Source organism: Odocoileus virginianus, chromosome 13, assembly GCF_023699985.2.
Source record: "Odocoileus virginianus isolate 20LAN1187 ecotype Illinois chromosome 13, Ovbor_1.2, whole genome shotgun sequence".
Classification (NCBI taxonomy): Eukaryota; Metazoa; Chordata; class Mammalia; order Artiodactyla; family Cervidae; genus Odocoileus; species Odocoileus virginianus.
The window spans coordinates 56,303,289-56,323,949 of record NC_069686.1 but is presented as its reverse complement, the minus strand read 5'-3'; the positions used below and the strand labels follow the sequence as shown (position 1 = coordinate 56,323,949).

At 38.0% G+C, this 20,661-nt stretch overlaps 1 protein-coding gene across 1 annotated transcript in view; it reads right to left on the bottom strand.

Moving 5' to 3' along the window:
* Positions 1-20,661, bottom strand: part of DPP10 (dipeptidyl peptidase like 10) — a 1,494,592-nt gene that overhangs the window by 982,284 nt on the left and 491,647 nt on the right. The window lies entirely within an intron of this gene.

Genomic DNA, 20,661 nt, shown 5'->3' with positions numbered 1-20,661 from the left:
ACAGATACATGATGGATCCATGATCTGTGAAGTTCCAGTGAGACTCAAAGTAAGTAGAAAATAATCCATGGTATATACCCTATTGAATAAGCAAGGCCTGAAAGCCTCAGTGGTCACACTTTCCATTTCCAGTGACCACACTTTCCAGTTTCAAATGCAGAAGGAAGGTAATTTCTTTCTATGTAACCAAGGATCCTTATAAATCTGTCCCTTCTTACTCCTGTTATTCCCCTGTATTAGCCAACTGTGTATTTGAAAATAATGACGTTGATGGATAGTGAAAGAAAAAATATAGTAATTGATTCCTTTTCCTCTTTTTTCTTTCTGAATCAGAATTAATTTAGAATGTGCACATTCAAGTAGTAAGAGGAAGTAAAATAAAAATAGTTGTCAGTTATGGGCATTTCCACTGTCCTGGTAAGAATAAAATACATATATGTGCACAAGTTATAAAATACTAATTGCATAATTTTGGTAATTCTGCAGATGAGTTAAATGCCTTTTTTTTTGGTCTTTAAAAATGGCTTTGTGCAATATAAAGACAAATGGCAAGATTTATAAAAATAATTTAATATTTTAATATTTCATTACTAAAAAGACATCAGATAGAAAATTAACACCATGGCAAAAAAAGAGACTGCAGGGAAAAAGCTTTATACTTTAATATTTTTAGTGTCATATTTTTCACACATTTTGGACAATTTCATTTGGACAGTTTAATTTTATACAGGGCCCTGCAAATTATGTAGCTGACCCTGACTTCCAGTGTTAATAATGATCTAGAGGATGTAGGGAAGATGAAGAAAAGGGAAGAGATTCTAGATTTGCTCTGGAGGCAAAGTTAACTAGACTTCCCAATGGACTACTAAGAGCATTGAACAAAGTTGAGGGTCCAAGGATACCTAGTTGGGGGCTTGAGTAACTGGCAAAATAGAACAAAAACCCTGTGATGACATGTATCATCTAATTTAATCCTTACAACCATGATAGGAAATGCATATCATTTTTCACATTTTATAAAAGAAGGATGAAACATTGTTTAAAATCTTAAGGCTAATAAAAGGCAGAACCACAGTTAAAATCCAAACCCCTTGGAGTTCAAAGAGAGTTTGTCCCACTGATACACTGACTCCCATAATGAAAGGAAAGCTGCAGGCTGAATGAGGCTCACCTAGAAACCACAGAGCAGCTTGTGAATGGAGGCCTGTTGAACAAAGCAAAGGGTTTTCTGACTTGTCTGCTCTGATCTGTGGATTTTCCTGCTTTGCTGGTGATGTCAGTAATGAAAATCCCTTTCACTATATCTTGTCAATTCATCTGTCTCCCAATATCACATAATACCTTGGAAGATAGTTATAGAAATTGAGAAAGATGAGTATATAAAACAGAAAGGATTTGCTGTGCCTTTTCATTATACTATATTCTGTATTTTATATCACTCATATTTTTCTTTATAAATTCCTTGTCAAATATGTGAACAGTCATTTACTTTGTCTGTAGTTTGCAAAAATACTGAATATACTATCAAAAGCCTAAAAAAATGACCAAGACACTCCACTGTATAAAAATTTGAAATATATAAGTATATTGGAACTTCTGAAACCTCATTCTAAAATGTCATATTCCACTAGACATACAGTACTTGTCTATTTTTTATTATATATATATATTTGAAAATAATTGATATTCTAATTAAAGTATCCCTTTAAATTATACATGACTCCTTCTACTAACAATAATAAAACAGCATATGACACAGAAATGTGTTTATGCCAAGGATTTTAATAATTCAATTGTGCAATTATGAATGTTTCATTATTTAACTTATGCTAATTTCTTAACTGTCTTCACCTGCTTATTTAGATAACAAGAGCTTGAAATTTTCTTGGAATATTTGAATTAAGTTCTAGTAAGCTGAACTATCTTACTTCTTTTCTTTTTTCTCAAAATTTGTTATTTCTCATCTAGCAGACTGCTGAGAATTTGGGCTACACTTATTAGTTTCTCAACAGAGCTTTCACAGTCTCAGGAGGCAAAGTAAGATTTATTCCAAGTCAAAGCCAAAACAAAGATATTAGTTTTAGTTCTGCAATAAGCTAAAGTCAGGGAAAAAAAATCTAGTAACTAGCATTATGGCATTCACTATACTATGCAATGATTCATGCATTTATGTGTCTACTCTCCAAAGAGGCTGTGATTTTGTAAGTAGAATCTGTGTCTTACCCATCTCTCTATGTCTCCTTTCTTTAGAATGAATGCCCTGCCCAACAGAGAGTCACAGTAAATGTCTAACACATCAATGTATTAGAAAAGAAAAATGTCATATCACTGGCACAAATAACCCCCAAAACTTTTAAAAAACTTTTTATTTTATATTGGAATACAGTTGGTTAAGTGTTGTGATAATTTCAGGTGGACAGCAGAGGGACTCAGACATACACATACATGTATCCATTTCCCCCAAGTTCCCCTCCTATGCAAGCTTCCACATAACATTGGCCAGAGTTCCCTGTGCTACACAGTAGGTCCTTGTTGGTTATCCATTTTAAATATAGCAGTGTGTACCTGTCCATCTCAAACTCCCTAACTATCCCTTCCTCCCATCCTCCTCCCTTCAAAACTTTGACAAGTATTTTTTCTGACTCCAAGTCATTGAGAATTAGTATTTACTAAATCAAAGTACAAAACCCCCATTTATATAAAAGAATTACCCTAACAATACTCTCGTGAAAGACTTAACACACTGACTCCAGGCTAATTATGTCTCAGTGCTTCTGTTCTTGTGGATCTTGTTTTATAAAGATGTGATATTGGGGGCTGTTTGATCTGGCATATCTGAATAGCAAAGAAACCACCTGCTTCCTCACTAGTAGTACAAAGGAGCAGTTAGTGATAGATGTTCCAGAGTCAGAGTGTCCAAGATCAAAAGCCTGTTCCTCCATTTCCAAGCTGTGTGGCACTGGACTAGCTGATGGTACTAAGCTTCATTTCCTCACCTGTGAAATATTGGTAGTGATAGAATATGTATCAGAGGGGTGCTGTGATTTTCAAAGTTTAATAGTGAGTGCTGAGTACAGTTCTAGGCGTATAGTAAGAACTTAGTAAATGTTAGTTCTTAAGAGTTTACTTATGATGGGTTTGGAGAAGGAAATGGTAACCCACTCCAGTATCCTTGCCTGTAGAATCTCATGGACAGGGGAGCCTAGCAGGCTACAGTCCATGGGGTCACAGCGTCAGAAATGACTTAGCGACTAAAACAACAACAGCAGCAATGATGGGTTAACTTCTTTATCTTTCAGTGTTCAAAGTAAACTCTGTTTCCTTAATTAAATCTTTCTTAGGACACTCCTATCAACTTTAATCTCTCTTATTCCTGATGTATATAGCACACTTTGATTGGAAAAAGTGGGGGCACTTTAGAGTTTTCACAACATCTTGAGTTTCTTTGACATTGTTTCAGCAATATATAAGGAATAATAAAATCTTTTTTTTTTTTCTTTTTCTGAAGGGCCTAAAGTTAGCAAATTCTCCAAAGAAGGGCAAGAGATTGGTAAGCTGATGTAATTATTTGACATGATCCAAATATGGAAAGCTAGACAATAAATACCAACTTCATTCTAAGGCACATCAATGATCACAACTAGGGAAGCCATATATTTATCATCTTCCATAAGGCAATACCTGAAAGACAAATAAATGCAGATGGGTGTGGAAGAGTGGAAGGAAGGAAGGGAAGATAAAGAAAAATAAAAAAAGAAGGAAAGAAAAAAGAATAGAAAAGGAGAATGGATTTAATTCCATTAGTTTTCCTTATGATACTAGGGGAATGTTGCCTCTGTTCTCTGAAGGTTCACATTTAACCAACAAGTTCCACAACAAACCTTATTAAGCTACTAAACTGTGCTAAAGGTCTCATTCCCCTCTCTGTGTCCCCAGCTATACGTCCAGGGAAATATACTCATGGATGTCCTGTGGTAAGAGAAAAGGTATTTAAAACAGGCATTTCATCTGCACTAAAAATGAGCTTTGCATTAGTTCCATAAGTTTATAAAACTGTTTCATTATTCTTAAAAACTCTCTTTACTTGACCCTTGAAGTCCATTTTTAGCAAAAATGAAAACCATTCTCTGTTATGATAATTATCAAAGACTTTTTCTTGTGATTTTAAAACACTCACCCCTACAAAGACATCTTCACCTTTTAAAGTCTCATAAACTTTTTGAATACTTACTCTAGTCAAGAGTTTAGATGTGGGATGGGGTGGGAGATGAGAGGGAGGTTGGAGAGGGAAGGAACATATGTATACCCATGGCTGATTCATGGTGATGCATGGCAGAAACCAAAGAAAAATAAAATTTAAAATGTTTTCCTACTTTCTATAGTTTCTATTGCCCAAATAATAGAATTTTGTCCTCAAATGAAATGTTCTGTTACTATATGGAGTAAAACTTTTAAACTACAAACTTTTCCGATATTCTTATCTGTATATAGATCACTTTTGTGTGTTCTGTTCTAAAATAAGAGAATTAATTGAATCTTCTTTTCTGATTCAATTTTATATTCAGTATTTTTCATGCATTATATAATTTACTTCTCACAAAAAAAAAAAAAACTAAAAAAGATACAATATTATGGTAACCATTTTATTGAAAAGTAAATTAAGGCTTGAGAAGTTTGCTCATGATCAGAAATTTAATAGGACCTAATAAGAGATATATTGAAGCAAAGTTAGAAACTATGCTACATTTACACTTCGAAGAGCAAAAACCATGTGTCCAAGGTGACAGTGTTCTTGAGCAATGGGTTGAGAAATGTGTCCAAGATTAGAGGAAGAACCAGGATGAACCAGGAAGAACCAAATTTAAGTTAACATCCATTTTGACTTTTACAAACATCAAGAATGAATTACACTCTGGCTGTTTCATGTAACTATGACTTTCTGCCTGTCTTTTTCTCTGTGGTTAAAAACCTCCAAACAGCCGTGTGCCTTCTTCTGTTGATTGGAGAGAAGATGTATAAGAACACACTACCATTCTGCAGCTAGAAAAAACCCAGGGCTAACTCAATCTCTAAAAGCAACAGGTGAAGAAGGATGAGAGCCAGGACAGTCAATCTTTTTAATCTGTAGAAGAAAGTTCTAGAAGTGAGAGGAGAGACTGGCCTGTGTGGTGACCTGGGGACCACCTGGGTTCTGCAAGTGCCCCTCAAAGTGAGGAGCTAGCAGAAGGTTCTGGGGTTTCTGTCCTCTTTCAGCTTCTCCTTCCCCAGTTCCCACTACCCCTGTCCCCCATATATTAGTCAGTGTTATAGACTTATTTGTATCCTCTAAACATTCATTTATGGAAGTATTAACCCCAAGTACCTCAGAATACGACTGTATTGAGAGATAAGTTGTTTAAAGAGGAAATTAAGTTAAAATGAGTCTTTCCTCTTAGCTCAGTTGGTAAAGAACCCACCTGCAATGCAGAAGACCCTGGTTGGATTCCTGGGTTGGGAAGATCCACTGGAGAAGGGAGAGGATACCCACTCCAGAATTCTTGGGCTTCCCTTGTGGCTAAGCTGGCAAAGAATCCACCTGTGATGAGGGAGACCTGGTTTGATCCCTGGGTTGGGAAGATCCCCTGGAGAAGGGAAAGGCTACCCACTCCAGTATTCTGACCCTGGAGGGTCGCAAGGAGTCGGACATGACTGAGCAATTTTCACTTTCTTTCAAGTGAAAATGAGATGATTAGGATGGGCCCGAATTCAACATGGCTGGTGTCTTTAGATGAAAGAGAAGTTTGGACACAGACAGGTATAGAGAGAAGACTGTATGAAGACACAGACAGAAATCTACACAGCAAGGAGAGAGGCCTCAGAAGAACCTAACCTTGCATACATCTTGATCTTGGACTTCTATCATCTAGAATTGTGGGACAATAAATTTCTGTTTTTGAAGCTTCACAATTTGTGACTATTTCTTATGGCAGCCTTAGAAAATGAACACCATTGGTCACACTCTCTAGGTTTGGAACATCTCCAGGGGAAAGACAGTGGCTTTTATCTATCATTCACCAGGTAACTAATGCAGGCTCTGGAAGGTAATCAGTACATTTTTGTTGAATGAATGAATGAATATCATGCATACTGCTGCATCTTCCCCCACTGCTGCCAACTAGTGAACCCACAGAAATATTAACAGCTAATTATCAGCCCTAGAACGTGATGATTTTCCATTTGTTTGCTTGTTCTTTCCCACTCCTCCTTCTTTCATTTTTACTCTTTAGACAGAAAAGTAGGTTCCTATAGTGGCAGAGATGTGTTAGAGATTGCATCTCAGAGACCGAGTTCATACTTGACTGCTTCTCTGCCTATACAGTCTTATACGAAAAGCCAACTTGGAAAAGTTCCAAGGAAACAGCAGAAATATGATGAGCGAATCTGCTTTGGCTAGAAGAGAAAATGAGACTTTAGAGTAGAAGGTATAATGGGAGGCCAATTTATAGTAAAAACTGGTATCTACATATTGTCTTGGCTAACTAAGATCAACTGTGTGATATTAAGCTCCCTTATGGAGTGTTCATTATGGTCCAGGTATTCTTTGTGGTGTTTTAAAGCTAATTCATTTAATTCTCACATAGTTAGAAAATTAAAATCATTATTCCTAATTTTTTTAAGTTGTTCAGTTATGTCCAACTGTTTGCAATACCATGGACTATACAGTCCATGGACTTCTCCAGGCCAGGATACTGGAGTGAGTAGCCTTTCCCTTTTCTAGGTGCTCTTCCCAACCCAGGGATTGAACCCAGGTCTCCCACATTGCTGGCAGATTCTTTACCAGCTGAGCCACAAGGAAGCTCCCATTATTCTTATTTTATGCTTACAAGGATGGTACCCAAAATGACCATGTCTAGATAGCCAGTGGGGAAAGAAGCCAGGATGAAACCCAGGAGTCTGATCTCCAGTGCCTGTACTCTGAACTGATTCATCTCTAAGGAACACATGTTTGTTACAACTAGTACTGCATATCAGTTAAGAAAATATGCTTGGATTTTAAATTAAATATAGATTTTACATACAGCTTCTCATAGTCCAATAAATGCCTGCATTCATTCCCTATTGCATATTCTTATTCTATAAATGAAGCACAGTGTTCATTTTAAGGCATCGAATTGACAATCCTTCTCAAATAAAATAAAACCAACACCTAAATCTAGTAAATATAACCTGAGCTTTCATTTACCTAGTGTTCTCTATGGTGCAGACACTGATAAAAGTTTTTCACAAACTATCTTCTTTAATCAGCAGCAGCCCTCCTAGTGAGTGAGGTAAGCAGTATTATTTCTGCAGTTTTGTAAATGAGGAAACAGAGACTCTTAGACATGTTGTTAACCAAATTCACACAGCTAAAACGTTTCAGGACCAGCTCTGGTTGATTATAAAACTCATGATTACAAACACTGCTCAAGATTCATTTAACAACACCTTTCAACTTACGTCTATTTTAAAGTTTATTCTGAGTCCTAAATCAAATGCCTCGGAACTTTCTATAAGATCCAGGAAATTTTTGGTTTGGGTTTTTTTTTAGGATAGTCACCTCCCAGATCTACCTTGGATCCTTAGAAATCAGCTAAATTTAATAAGAATCTAAATGATCTGTCATTTTCTGCCCATAGCATGTATGAGTCTTTGCCTTTTTCCTGGTCTCTTGAAGCTGGTCACATGACTCATATATGATAAACTGACCATTTCCAGTAGTCCATCATGAACTAAATTGAAGGTGAAGGTGGTTCAATGCAGAAAATAAGATTGCCCTGGAAGGATTAAACTACAATTCAGTACCTTATGGATGAGGTCAGAATCACCTTAAGATATAATGGTCCTTACAAAAATCTCTTAAAATATTAGGTCCCAAGGTTAAAGTCGGACTGTAAAGAAAGCTGAGTGCTTAAGAATGGAAACTTTTGAACTGTGGTGTTGGAGGAGACTCTTGAGAGTCCCTTGGACTGAAAGGAGATCCAACCAGTCCATCCTAAAGGTGATTGATCAGTCCTGAGTGTTCATTGGAAGGACTGATGTCGAAGCTGAAACTCCAATACCTTGGCCACCTGATGAGAAGAACTGACTCATTTGTAAAGACCCTGATGCTGGGAAAGATTGAAGGTGGGAGAAGGAGATGACAGAGGATGAGATGGTCAGATGGCATCACTGACTCAACTGACATGAGTTTGGGTAAACTCTGGGAGTTGGTGATGGACAGGGAGGCCTGGTGTGGTGTAGTCCATGGGGTCTCAAAGAGATAGACACAACTGAGCTGAACTGAACTGAACTGAACTGAAATTTAGCCAAATTTAACCATGACCACATCCAAAGCTCTTTTTTTTTAAAGAAAAAAAAAATCAAGTGTCTATCAGAAAAATGAATTGGTTAATAATAGAACATGAGAATAGTAAGGAGACAGAGTTAAATCCTGGCACCATTCAAGCAGTGCCTGGAAGAAGGGACCCTAGTCAAACTCAGCCTGTACAGCCTAATTAGCACATAGTTCTTTGGGTAAATATATCAGCCTATTACACCTTAAGGCTCTTGAATATTCTTCATAACAAACTCATTCTGTTTGCTGCTAAGCAACTTTTGACCATAATGCGGTTTTAATGGAGAGCATATTGACTAAGAGACCAATTTTCTCTGACAGTAATTCATGCAATTGCTGCTTAATACCTGGCCATTCTTGTTTTGAATATCATTTGATTCAATGTGTTAATTTGAATCACTGTTTAGGTCTAATCAAGTCCAGGATACTCCCAAGAAGACTGAGTTTCTGAGCCTGGGGAGCTGAAGGTCAGATGTGAAGCCTGAGAGAACCAGAGGCAAAGGTCTTTACTGGTGACCCCCTGACCTCATTTTCCTTTGGATGCCTTGAGCAGCATCCTGCTGGGCTCTTGAACTTCTTCAGAAGGGAAAAGAGCAATCTGTCAGGAGAGCCTTCCTTCATTCCATGACATGGTGTAGGCATAAACACGGTTTCAGTTACAGCAGGCTGTATAATGAGACACACCACCATAAATAAATACTCTCAAAGTTTGTGCAAGATCATATTAAGACAGATGCCAATGCTCATAATTGCAACACGCTGCATATTACTGAAACTTTTCATAAAATCTAATGAGATTCTAACTTATAAGGAAAGAGGCATAAGGAAACTTGTAGCAACATAATTGGATGACATTTTCTGCCCGGAGGGCAAAAGAAGCTAAAAAGCATAACTGGTATTTGTGTTCTTAAAAAGAAGGGATTCAGAAAGATGTTAAAATCCAAATAAGTCCAGTTTTGATTGGGTTATCTTTTGGAAAGTAGAAAGAGGTTTTGGAACAAAGGGTTCCAGAAAGGGTAATTAAACAGTTCCCACCACGCAAATAGTATTGAATGAGATCATTCAAAAGGTGAGGATCTTCTGTGATGGAAATGAGAAGCAGGAAGGAGCTAAAGAGACCATCTACCCCAGATTTCTAATTAAACACTGAGCTACCCCAAGAATCTGCTTGTTTTGGATATGGCACTAATCACTAAGAAGCAAGTCATTTTGATTTCAGCCAGAAGTAAAAGAAGACCTAGAAGAAAGGAGAGAAATTAAAGGGCTCCTACATTTCATTTTCTATGTCTTTTCCCCTAATACAGAACAAAAGATGCCTTGTGGAAATGAATGACAGTTACATGTCAGGTCAAGGAGAAAACCAATGACAACTTCCCCTAACCTGGTGAAATTAACAAACCGATAGAGTATAAAGCTGGCATATGTACGATTAAGTTTGAGCTATGCTGTTGTCGTTCTTCTTCTTGTTCAGTCGCTCAGTCATGTTTGACTCTTTGTGACTCCATGGACTGCAGCAAGGCAGACTCATATGTCTTCCGCCATCTCCCAGAGTTTGCTCAAAGTCATGTCCATTGAGTCAGTGATACTATCTAACCATCTCATCCTCATCCTCCCTTCTCTTTTTGCCTTCAATCTTTCCCAGCATTAGGGTCTTTTCCAATGAGTTGGGTCTTTTCCAATGAGTTGGCTCTTTGCATCAAGTGGCCAAAGTACAAGAGCTTCAGCTTCATTCATTCAGCTATGACTGAGTCTATATACACTTATGCAAGGCTCCTCTTTATAACCACAGAGGTCAAGGGAAAGTCCTAGACTTGTAGCAGTGCAGATTTTCTCCTTTATTTAGGTCAGAGGCTACTAAATGCTGGGTGATCAATATACTGAAAAAGCCACTTCCATTTCTTGCATATCTGACAAAAGTACAGGCTTTCAATTTGGCTTTTCATTGTGCGACATTGGGGAAGTTACTTAACGTTTCTAAATTTCAGCTGCCTTGACTATTAAATGCAGATGAAATGCTTTACTTCTTAGGGTCATTGTGAAAATTAAAAAAGACTTGAGTTTCTAAGGCTTTCAACACATTATCATTAATATTTCATAAAACTCATATTTACTAATCACAACCTATTTAATCTTTCAACGGCAACCTAAATACTGTAAATCACATAGTGCCTTTCTTATATTACATTTTATACATAAAATTACTTTGCATTGAGTATATAGAACATAGGGGATTTTTCATGTGTACACTAACTTATTAGAAAAGAATATTAAAAAGTAAGCACCAAACCTAGCTCAAGATCTCAATAAATCATTTTCTTTTTCCTTTCTCATGAGCTACCCCAAAGGTGAGTGAAAATCAAGGATGAAATTAATGATTATTCTTCCTTTGTCATGATTTATAAGGGTGATTATATAGTGAATAAACAAACATAAACTTATGAAATAAGAGGTTTTATTTATTAGAACTGGGCAGCTGTCAAGATTGGCTTTACACCGGTGAAGTTTTCCTAATGGCTCAGAAGAGACTTCAGAATAATGAAGCAGAAATAAGTATATCAGAAAGTTAATCTCCCTTCCTGTTTCCTCCCCATCATGCCTAAGACAACACCCAGCCAAATGGAATTGCTATTTGGACTAGAACGTGTTCCAGCATCTTCTTTCTCACTTGAATATTAATATGAAATGATTAATGAACTTGTTGCTCAACACGTTAAATTAAATAACAGTGAAGAGATTAAGAATGCCTTTCCCATTATTGAGTGCTGCATTTTAAGTCCTAATGTGTAAAGCAGACCATCAGTTTTCAGTTAGTCTTTGTAACAGATTTTTTTAATGAATTTATCTCACCTTTTCTGCAAGCAAGTCAAGCAGCAAATATTTATTCCTTCATTCTACTTAAAGAATTGAAAGCTTGTTCCACAGTAAATAATGCAGATCTCACTGACCCTGAGATTTTTTTACATAACTGTCATTTTCAGACCAATTAATATGGATAACTAAGATATTCAGGACTTAATGCTCACCCTGCTTCTGAGACTCCTGCAGCAAAACTGCACTCTCCCAGGGTGTATAAGGTCCTCCATATGAAAATATAATTAATAACCACAGCACAACTTTAATAGCATCTGTCACTGTTTCCATAGTATCAGATATTCAGTAACTTTTGCTTGCAATTAGAATAAGTAGAAAAAAGTTTTCATCCCCACTCCACAAGTCTAGGGTAAATTATTGTCCTTTGTATATTTTTTTCCAGATTTTATTATTTCTAAGAATGACCTCTCACACTAGAAAGAAATCTTTCTTTTTATAGAAAAAAAAAATACTTTGCACATTACTTCTTAGGATGATCAGTTGCCTCCCAAGAAAAAACTTCCAGAAATGTTCTCTAAAGATTAAGGCAAGAGGTTACATATAGGAAAACAAAGTTAGAGACCTGCCCTTTAATTTTCAATTGATATGCATAAGGGATTTAATTTTAAAAAATGAAATGTATTAGGTGTGTTAGGGACTTCCCAGGTGGCGCAGTGGTAAAGAATCTGCCTGCAATGCAGAGGACGTGGGTTCGATCCCTGGGTTGGCAAGATCCCCTCAAGGAGTATATCCTTGCCTGGGAAATCCCATGGACAGAGGAACCTTTGGGATACAGTCCATGGGGTTGCAAAGAGTCAGACACGACTTAGCAACTAAACCACCACCAGGTGTGTCAGATGCTTCCCAAGATACAGGAGCAAAAAAATGCATAAATAAAACTAATAAATAAGCTATTCAAATGTGTATCTGTGAGAGAGAGAAAGAGAATGTGAGACACTGATAATGTCATTTAGAGACATGGGAAAGTGCTTCTCCAAGGTAATGGATTTTAAATTAAGTCCTAAGTATTTGCCACTTAAACTGGAATTTTCAATGCATTTTAGTCATTCATTTACAGCAGGTTTTACATGAGGCACACATCTGCATAAAATGATATGTTGCTATAACCTCTACCTTGGCAAAATGAATATGTAGTATAAGGGTAAATAATTGTACATGTCCTCTCATGCCACTTGTCTTTGCCTGTGTGAGTGTTAAGACACTTTGGTTGTGTCCCGCTCTTTGTGACCCTATGGACTGTAACCTGCCAGCCAGGCTTCTCTGTCCATACGATTCTCCAGGCAAGAATACTGGAGTGGGTTGCCATGCCCTCCTCCAGGACACTTGTCTAGGTGGTGCCTAAGCTAAACCCCAGTGATGAATAAAGAAGATTAATCACCTAGTAGAAGGGTCCCTGTGAAGTTGGACATCATAAACTATCTCTCCAAATTTAACTTGAGTGAATCTCCTTGAATTTGTTCCAAGTCCTGCTAATGTTAACATCTTTATTCCAATCTTCGGATTTTTACATTTGAAGGGCTAAAAATAGAGTTAAGATATGTCCACTTGGGCCCTAGGCTTGATTTCACTTATTTAACTCTATGTGTCCTGTTGGATAGACAATAATATCCAGTGATCTTATGAGTTCTCTGGTTGCTAGCAGTAGTTCACTTCTCTGTCCTAATGATTCAAGTGAGTAATTTCTTAGAAAAGACCTACAGAAGAGCACAAATCTGTTGTAATGAATGTCCCCTTTGACCACATCTCTCTCTTTTAGCAACAAGCTGGATCAGCAGCTTTAAGGCTCATAGCTAATACTGCACGGGTATGCACGTCCTCCACAAACTGGAGGCCCAAATCCTGGACAGTGCTCCTCCCAGCAAGGTGTCCCCAGGCCAAGTGGCTCCTGTGGTTGGCTGCCTTTGGTTGGCTGCCTTCTCCCCGACTCTTCCCAAGTTCCCTATCAATAAATAAAGCAGCATAAGGATGAGTTTCCTCTTCAGAAGCGCAATCCACGGAGTATCTGGGTGTCTGGCCGTGAGGAATTCAAGCACACATCCCAGGGGACTTTTAGAGCTTGTGAGGCTGTGTGCACTCTCTTGATAACCTTCACTGTTTCTTCTACTAACCCACGTTTTATGCCTGGACTGTGAGTTGCTAACGATATCCCTACCCTGAGTCTTGATGATTGAAGGATGTCGTTCTTGGTCAGCATTCTATTCACCCTGCTAGAGTAGTGCCTGGAAAATAATCATCCAGCAACAGTTTATCCATCGTTGTGTTCACTGCAGATGTCACATTGATAAAGTAAACCTATACTGTGTAAGAGTGAGATGCGTCAGTTTTATTGGCTTCCGTAGGAAATGAAAGAATTTATGCGGTATAGAATACTGCAAGCAACTGAAAGGAAATCTTTATTGGACTTTCTGTTCTTCCTTTATATTTTTCTTTTTGCATTTGCTCTTCCTTTCTATTTAGTCTGTTTTTCTAAAACAGGATTTTCACTATCCTCTATTGTCTTAGCATTTTATCTCTGTCCCCAAACTGTCCCCTGAATGCGCGTACACACACACACACACACACACACACACACACAAATTCTTCAATTAACTGAACTGACATTCTCTAGATGTCAGATGAGAAATAAGCTACACAAGGCAATGTGACTGAGGAATCTATCCCCTGCCTTCAAACAGTTTATCAGATTTTATCAGTTTATAAGTTCATCCACATTTTCCTCTTACTCATGCAAAGGGCAGGCACAAGGATAATATTGGTATGGGAGGGAGGATTGTATTTCTAAAAAATAATATTTTCTCCTTTTAATTAGAAACCAATAAATGGAAATGCCACTGTGGTGTCCTCAACCATGGCCAATGACTTTCAATATCTAAAGTAATTGAATTTCAATTCAATTTTGTCCTGTCTCAAATCATACAGCAATGTAGGCCACCCTGTCTGTATTCATCAGGGTTAATTTGGGAAAGCAGATCCACCTATGAAATTATGCATTTTAATAATTAAATCTTATACAATCATAGGAGGAGATGGGAAGGTAAAAGTCCAAATAAGGATGCAAAATCAATAACCAGCCTTGGTAGTGTTTAACAAGTCATTCGGAGCCTGCAGTATTCTTGGGATCGTGAAAGGTACTGTTGGAGAAATGTATGAGGAGTTTAGTTGCTTTGTGAGTTTTGCAGCCATGCATCTAGTGTTGGAACTGAGATCCATGACTGCTCAGCCGGCATGGTAAAGGAGAAACATAGCTGGGAGTGGATAAGGGAAGAGAGAAGATAAACCAGAAACAACCAGCACCTCCCTACCTGTCACTACCACTAACTAAAAGGGATCTTCAGAACTTGATGGCTGTTATACAGCACCTCCCCAGCTTCACGCAGATTTATGGTCAATTGACTATAACACTTGAGATAAAGGAAATCATTGCTGTTGTTTAGTCACTAACTCATGTCTGACTCTTTTGCAACCCCATGGACTGTAGCCCACCAGGCTCCTCTCTCCATGGAATTTTTCAAGCAAGAATACTGGAGTGGGTTGCCACTTCTTCCTCCAGGAGATCTTCCCAACCCAGGGATCAAACCCATCAAACCTGTGTCTCCTGTAACACAGGCGGATTCTTTACCACTGAGCCACCAGGATAGCCCAGAGGAGCCCATACAGGAAAGCAAACTCCAGAAATGTAGTTCCCAGCATCACCAAGATGACAACAGAACAACCCAGCACCCTCATGAGGAGTCAGATTTCGGCTAACCCATCCCTTGCCATTTTTCGAGGAAGCTGGATAAACTGAGAGTTTGTCCCTGGATGGGAAGATCACCTGGAGAAGGAAATGGCAACCCACTCCAGTACTCTTGCCTGGAGAATCCCATGGACAGAAGAGCCTGGAGGGCTACAATCCATAGGATCGAAAAGAGTCAGACGTGACTGAAGCGACTTAGCAAGTCCTGAAGGTAAGGAATACCTGTTTCAAGGGAACGTATCCCACACGGAAAGCTTTTAGTTAACTTGGAAAACTGAGACTTTGATATGGTTTGTAGATGTCTTAACCAGCACATATACACATACACACATACACAGGATCACTGGGAAATCTACCTACCACAAATCCAACCACAGTCTCTTTGACACATATGAGGTGTTTAATTCTTATTTGCTGAATGAGGGAACACAACAAATCTATAAAATAAAAACCAGGTTTTTTTTTTTTGTCCTAAAATAAACATTCTCAACATATACTATTACCAAATGATTGAGCTTAAAGCAGCCAGTGCAATGAGAAATTTATTACAAAGAGTAAATAAACTTCATGCATTATCACTTGATGCTTGCTAAATATAACTGATTCTTCTACATTGTTCCTGTTCAAATCATCTTCACCTATATTTCTCCCTTTCTGCTTTCCAAACTGAATGGGTGCTTTATAGCTTTCACATTTATTTCTGATATATTTTTTTTCACCTGTCTTTACCTCTCCCTTTTGCTTTTTTTTTTTTTTTTTTTGGTCTTGGTTTCACTTTTCTGTCTGCAACTAATGTAGCTTCTTTTTCTTTTTATAATTGTCCCTCAAATCAGAGAACCATATTAACTGGAATGTTTGATTTCACAGGGGAGAAAATCACAGTCCATCTGCCAAAAATGTTGTCAGCATCTGGTTCCCGAGTGTAAGATTTAGGTTTTTCCACTCTGCTAGCATATACATTGCCAATATGGTATCACACTGTTCTAACATCCGGGAGAAAATAGCAAAATGCAATTCCATCATCTCATAGTGGAGAAAGAGATACTTTTTATCTTACATGAGCAGTGAGTTATTAGTCTTTTTTTATTTTTTTTTCACTCAGTTGTATGTGATAGCTTTCCAGATGAAGTTGTACCTGCAGAGATTTGAAAGTCTATTTTGTTTCACCTTTATTCTTTTGGACTTTGCAATCTATATGTCTGGTGCTACTGTCTACAGTGATGCTGTATGTAGATAAGAAATTTTGAAATGAGTAGTGAAATTTGGATTTGCAGGTATTTTTCATAGACTCAAAGGTCATTGGATTTGGAAGGAAGTATTAATCAAACCTTCAGTTTTTATCATACATGCATGTAAAACTATTTGCACTAATTGATTTTAAAAAGCATCAGCCAGTTGTTTTGCTTTTGAGGGAAAATACAGTCTCCATCCTTTCAGGATACCCTACTTCCTAGTAAAGGACACTCATCTGTACATTTCTTTTTTTTTTTTTTTTTTCAGAAGTCATATCTCTATATAACAAACAGCAAACTTTGTATACCTTCAAAACAAACTACAGCAACCTGGTTCAAATATCATATTGAATAGATGATAAAAAGAAGGACCACAGAAAGGTGGTCATTAAGAAACTTGCCCAGAGTTACTTAGCTATTTTTGTATAATAGTCTAGATTAGAAAACATAAGAGCCATGAAAATCAGACCCTGCTTATCGAGGGGTATAAAAGTGTCTTTTAATTTCATGGCTGAAGACACTATCTGCAGTGATTTTGGAGCCCCCCAAAATAAAGTCTGTCACTGTTTCCACTGTTTCCCCATTTATTTGCCATGAAGTGATGGGATCATATGCTATGACCTTAGTTTTCTGAATGTTGAGCTTTAAGTCAACTTTTTCACTCTCTTCTTTCACTTTCATCAAGAGGCTCTTTAGTTAATCACTTTCTGCCATAAGGGTGGTGTCATCTACATATCTGCGGTTATTGATATTTCTCCCAGCAATCTTGATTCCAGCTTGTGCTTCCTCCAGCCCAGCATTTCTCATGATGTACTCTGCATATAAGTTAAATAAGCAGGGTGACAGTATACAGCCTTGATGTACTCCTTTTCCGATTTGGAACCAGTCTTTTGTTCCATGTCCAGTTCTAACTGGTGCTTCCTGACCTGCATACAGATTTCTCAAAAGGCAGGTCAGGTGGTCTGGTATACCATTTTCTTTCAGAATTTTCCACAGTTTATCGTGATTCATGCAGTCAAAGGCTTTGGCATTGTCAATAAAGCAGAAATAGGTGTTTGTCTGGAACTCTCTTGCTTTTTCGATGATCCAGTGGATGTTTGCAATTTGATCTCTGGTTCCTCTGACTTTTCTAAAACCAGCTTGAACATCTGAAAGCTCACAGTTCATGTATTGCTGAAGCCTGGCTTTGAGAATTTTAAGCATTACTTTACTAGCATGTGAGATGAGTGCAATTGTGTGGCAGTTTGAGCCATCTTTGGCATTGCCTTTCTTTGGATTTGGAATGAAAACTGACCTGTTCCAGTCCTGTGGCCACTGCTGAGTTTTCCAAATTTGCTGGCCTACTGAGTGCAGCACTTTCACAGCATCATGTTTCGGGATTTGAAATAGCTCAATGGGAATTCCATCACCTCCACTAACTTTGTTCGTAGTGATGCTTCCTAAGGCCCACTTGACTTCACATTCCAGGATATCTGGCTCTAGGTGAGTGACCACATAATCATGATTATCTGGGTCGTGAAGATCTTTTTTGTACAGTTCTTCTGTGTATTCTTGCCACTCCTTCTTAATATCTTCTGCTTCTGTTAGGTCCCTGCCATTTCTGTCCTTTATTGAACCCCTTTGCATAAAATGTTCCCTTGATATCTCTAATTTTCTTGAAGAGATCTCTAGTCTTTAGCATTCTATTGTTTTCCTCTATTTCTTTGCATTGATTGTTGAGGAAGGCTTTCTTATCTCTCCTTGCTATTCTTTGGAACTCTGCATTCAAATGGGTGTATTTTTTCTTTTGTCCTTTGCTTTTTTTTTCCCTTCTTTTCACAGTTATTTGTAAGGCCTCCTCAGACAGCTACTTTGCTTTTTTGCATTTCTTTTTCTTGGAAATGGTCTTGATTCCTGTCTCCTGTACAATGTCATGAACCTCCATCCATAGTTCATCAGGCACTCCGTCTATCAGATCTAGTCCGTTAAATCTATTTCTCACTTTCACTATATAGTCATAAGGGATTTGATTTAGGTCATACCTGAATGGTCTAGTGGTTTTTTTCCACTTTCTTCAATTTCAGTCTGAATTTGGCAATAAAGAGTTCATAACTGAGCCACAGTCAGCTCCCAGTCTTGTTTTTGCTGACTGAATAGAGCTTCTCCATCTTTGGCTGCAAAGAATATAATCAATCTGATTTCAGTGTCGACTATCTGGTGAAGTCCATGTGTAGAGTCTTCTCTTGAGTTGTTGGAAGAGGGTGTTTGCTATGATCAGTGCGTTCCCTTGGCAGAACTCTATCAGCCTTTGCCCTGCTCCATTCTGTACTCCAAGGCCAAATTTGCCTGTTACTCCAGGTGTTTCTTGACTTCCTACTTTTGCATTCCAGCCGCCTATAATGAAAAGGACATCTTTTGTGGGTGTTAGTTATATAAGGTCTTGTAGGTCTTCACAGAACCATTCAACTTCAGCTTCTTCAGCATTACTGGTTGGGACATAGACTTGGATTACCGTGATAGTGAATGGTTTGCCTTGGAAACAAACAGAGATCATTCTGTCGTTTTTGAGATTGCATCCAAGTACTGCATTTCAGACTCTTGTTGACCTTGATGGGTACTCCATTTCTTCTAAGGGATTCCTGCCCACAGTGGTAGATATAAGGGTCATCTGAGTTAAATTCACCCATTCCAGTCCATTTTAGTTCACTGATTCCTAGAATGTCGATGTCCACTCTTGCCATCTCCTGTTTGACCACTTCCAATTTGCCTTGATTCATGGACCTAACATTCCAGGTTCCTATGCAATATTGCTCTTTACAGCATCACACCTTGCTTCTATCACCAGTCCCATCCACAACTGGGTGTTGTTTTTGTTTTGGCTCCATTCCTTCATTCTTTCTGGAGTTATCTCCACTGATCTCCAGTAGCATATTGGGCACCTACTGACCTGGAGAGTTCATCTTTCAGTGTCCTATCATTTTGCCTTTTCATACTGTTCATGGGGTTCTCAAGGCAATAGTACTGAAGTGGTTTGCCCTTCTCTTCTCCAGTGGACCACATTCTGTCAGACCTCTCCACCATGACCTGTCCATCTGGGTGGCCCTACATGGCATGGCTAATAGTTTCATTGAGTTAGACAAGGCTGTGGTCCATGTGATAAGATTGGCTAGTTGTCTGTGATTGTGGTTTCAGTCTGTCTGCCCTCTGATGCCCTCTCTGAGTGCCTACCATCTTACTCGGTTTTCGCTTACCTTGGATGTGGGCTATCTATTCACGGCTGTGCCAGCAAAGTGCAGCTGCTGCTCCTTACCTTGGATGTGGGGTAGCATTACAGTTAATACTATGATTTTATAGTTAGGTGACCAAGGTAGTGACAATCGTGAGGTCATACAGCCACATTAGAGAAGTTGTGACTTGATCAACTCATGCAGTCAATTCCTATGAAGGATGGGATGAGAAGTGAGGATTCTCAACAACCAATTCAAAAGTTCTTTCCAATGAATCAGTCTGTTATGTAATGTGGTTTACACAGACCCTTGCTTGTCAGAGTGGTCCAAGGACAACAGTAAAGGTATCACACTGGGTCTTTGTAGACATGCAGAAACCCCAGTCTAGGCAAACTGACTCAGAAGCTGCATTTAACAAGATCCCCAGATGATTCATTTGTATCAATAACTAAAATGTTTTAGGAGCCCTGGTATAGACTACCCCTGTAATTTTGGTAACTGATAACAAAACAATAAATAAATGCCAGGAATTCAGTTCAAAATCAATAAGGTTATGTCAAAACAACTGAAAGAGAAGTGAAAAATGCCCCAAATCACTTGTGAGGCAGAGAGTCTAGTTAGGTGGATAGATGGATAAAAAGAGAGACAGCAGTCACAGAGAACCACAGGGACACACTCACACACACATGTGAGCTCTGCAAAAAAAATACTGCACGAGTTTTAGAATATAGTTCTATTTCAAATCAAATATATCATTGCTATTTTTAAATCAAATAACTAGCTTGATTATTTCTTCTCTTGCATAATCTGTTATTAGGATATACATTTGAACCTACTTTCAATTAAGTTAAATATAAAATGTGTAAAAAAAATAACATGGTGTGGTCATGTACGTTTAATAACTTACTGATTCACTAAATAATTCATTGATTAATCAGTTATTATAAACTGTGCAAATATAAGTTGCATCTTCAGATACTATTCCTGTTGAAATTTTGAACAAAGGGTGGGCTTCTTAGATTCTATGTGGGGACAAGAGAAACGAATTTAGAGTCACACAAACTCACTATAAATGCGAACTCTCCCTTTTAGAAGCTATCCAGTTTTCTAAATTCCCTTGGGTGGGTTTCCAAAATTCTCCACTTGTGTAAAATGGGGATATTAAATAGCACCTTGGAGGACTGTTTTGATTAAAAAAAAGAATAGCACCCACAGAGTCCATTATAACTATCCTATGAGTGGAAGGTACAATAATAATTCTAA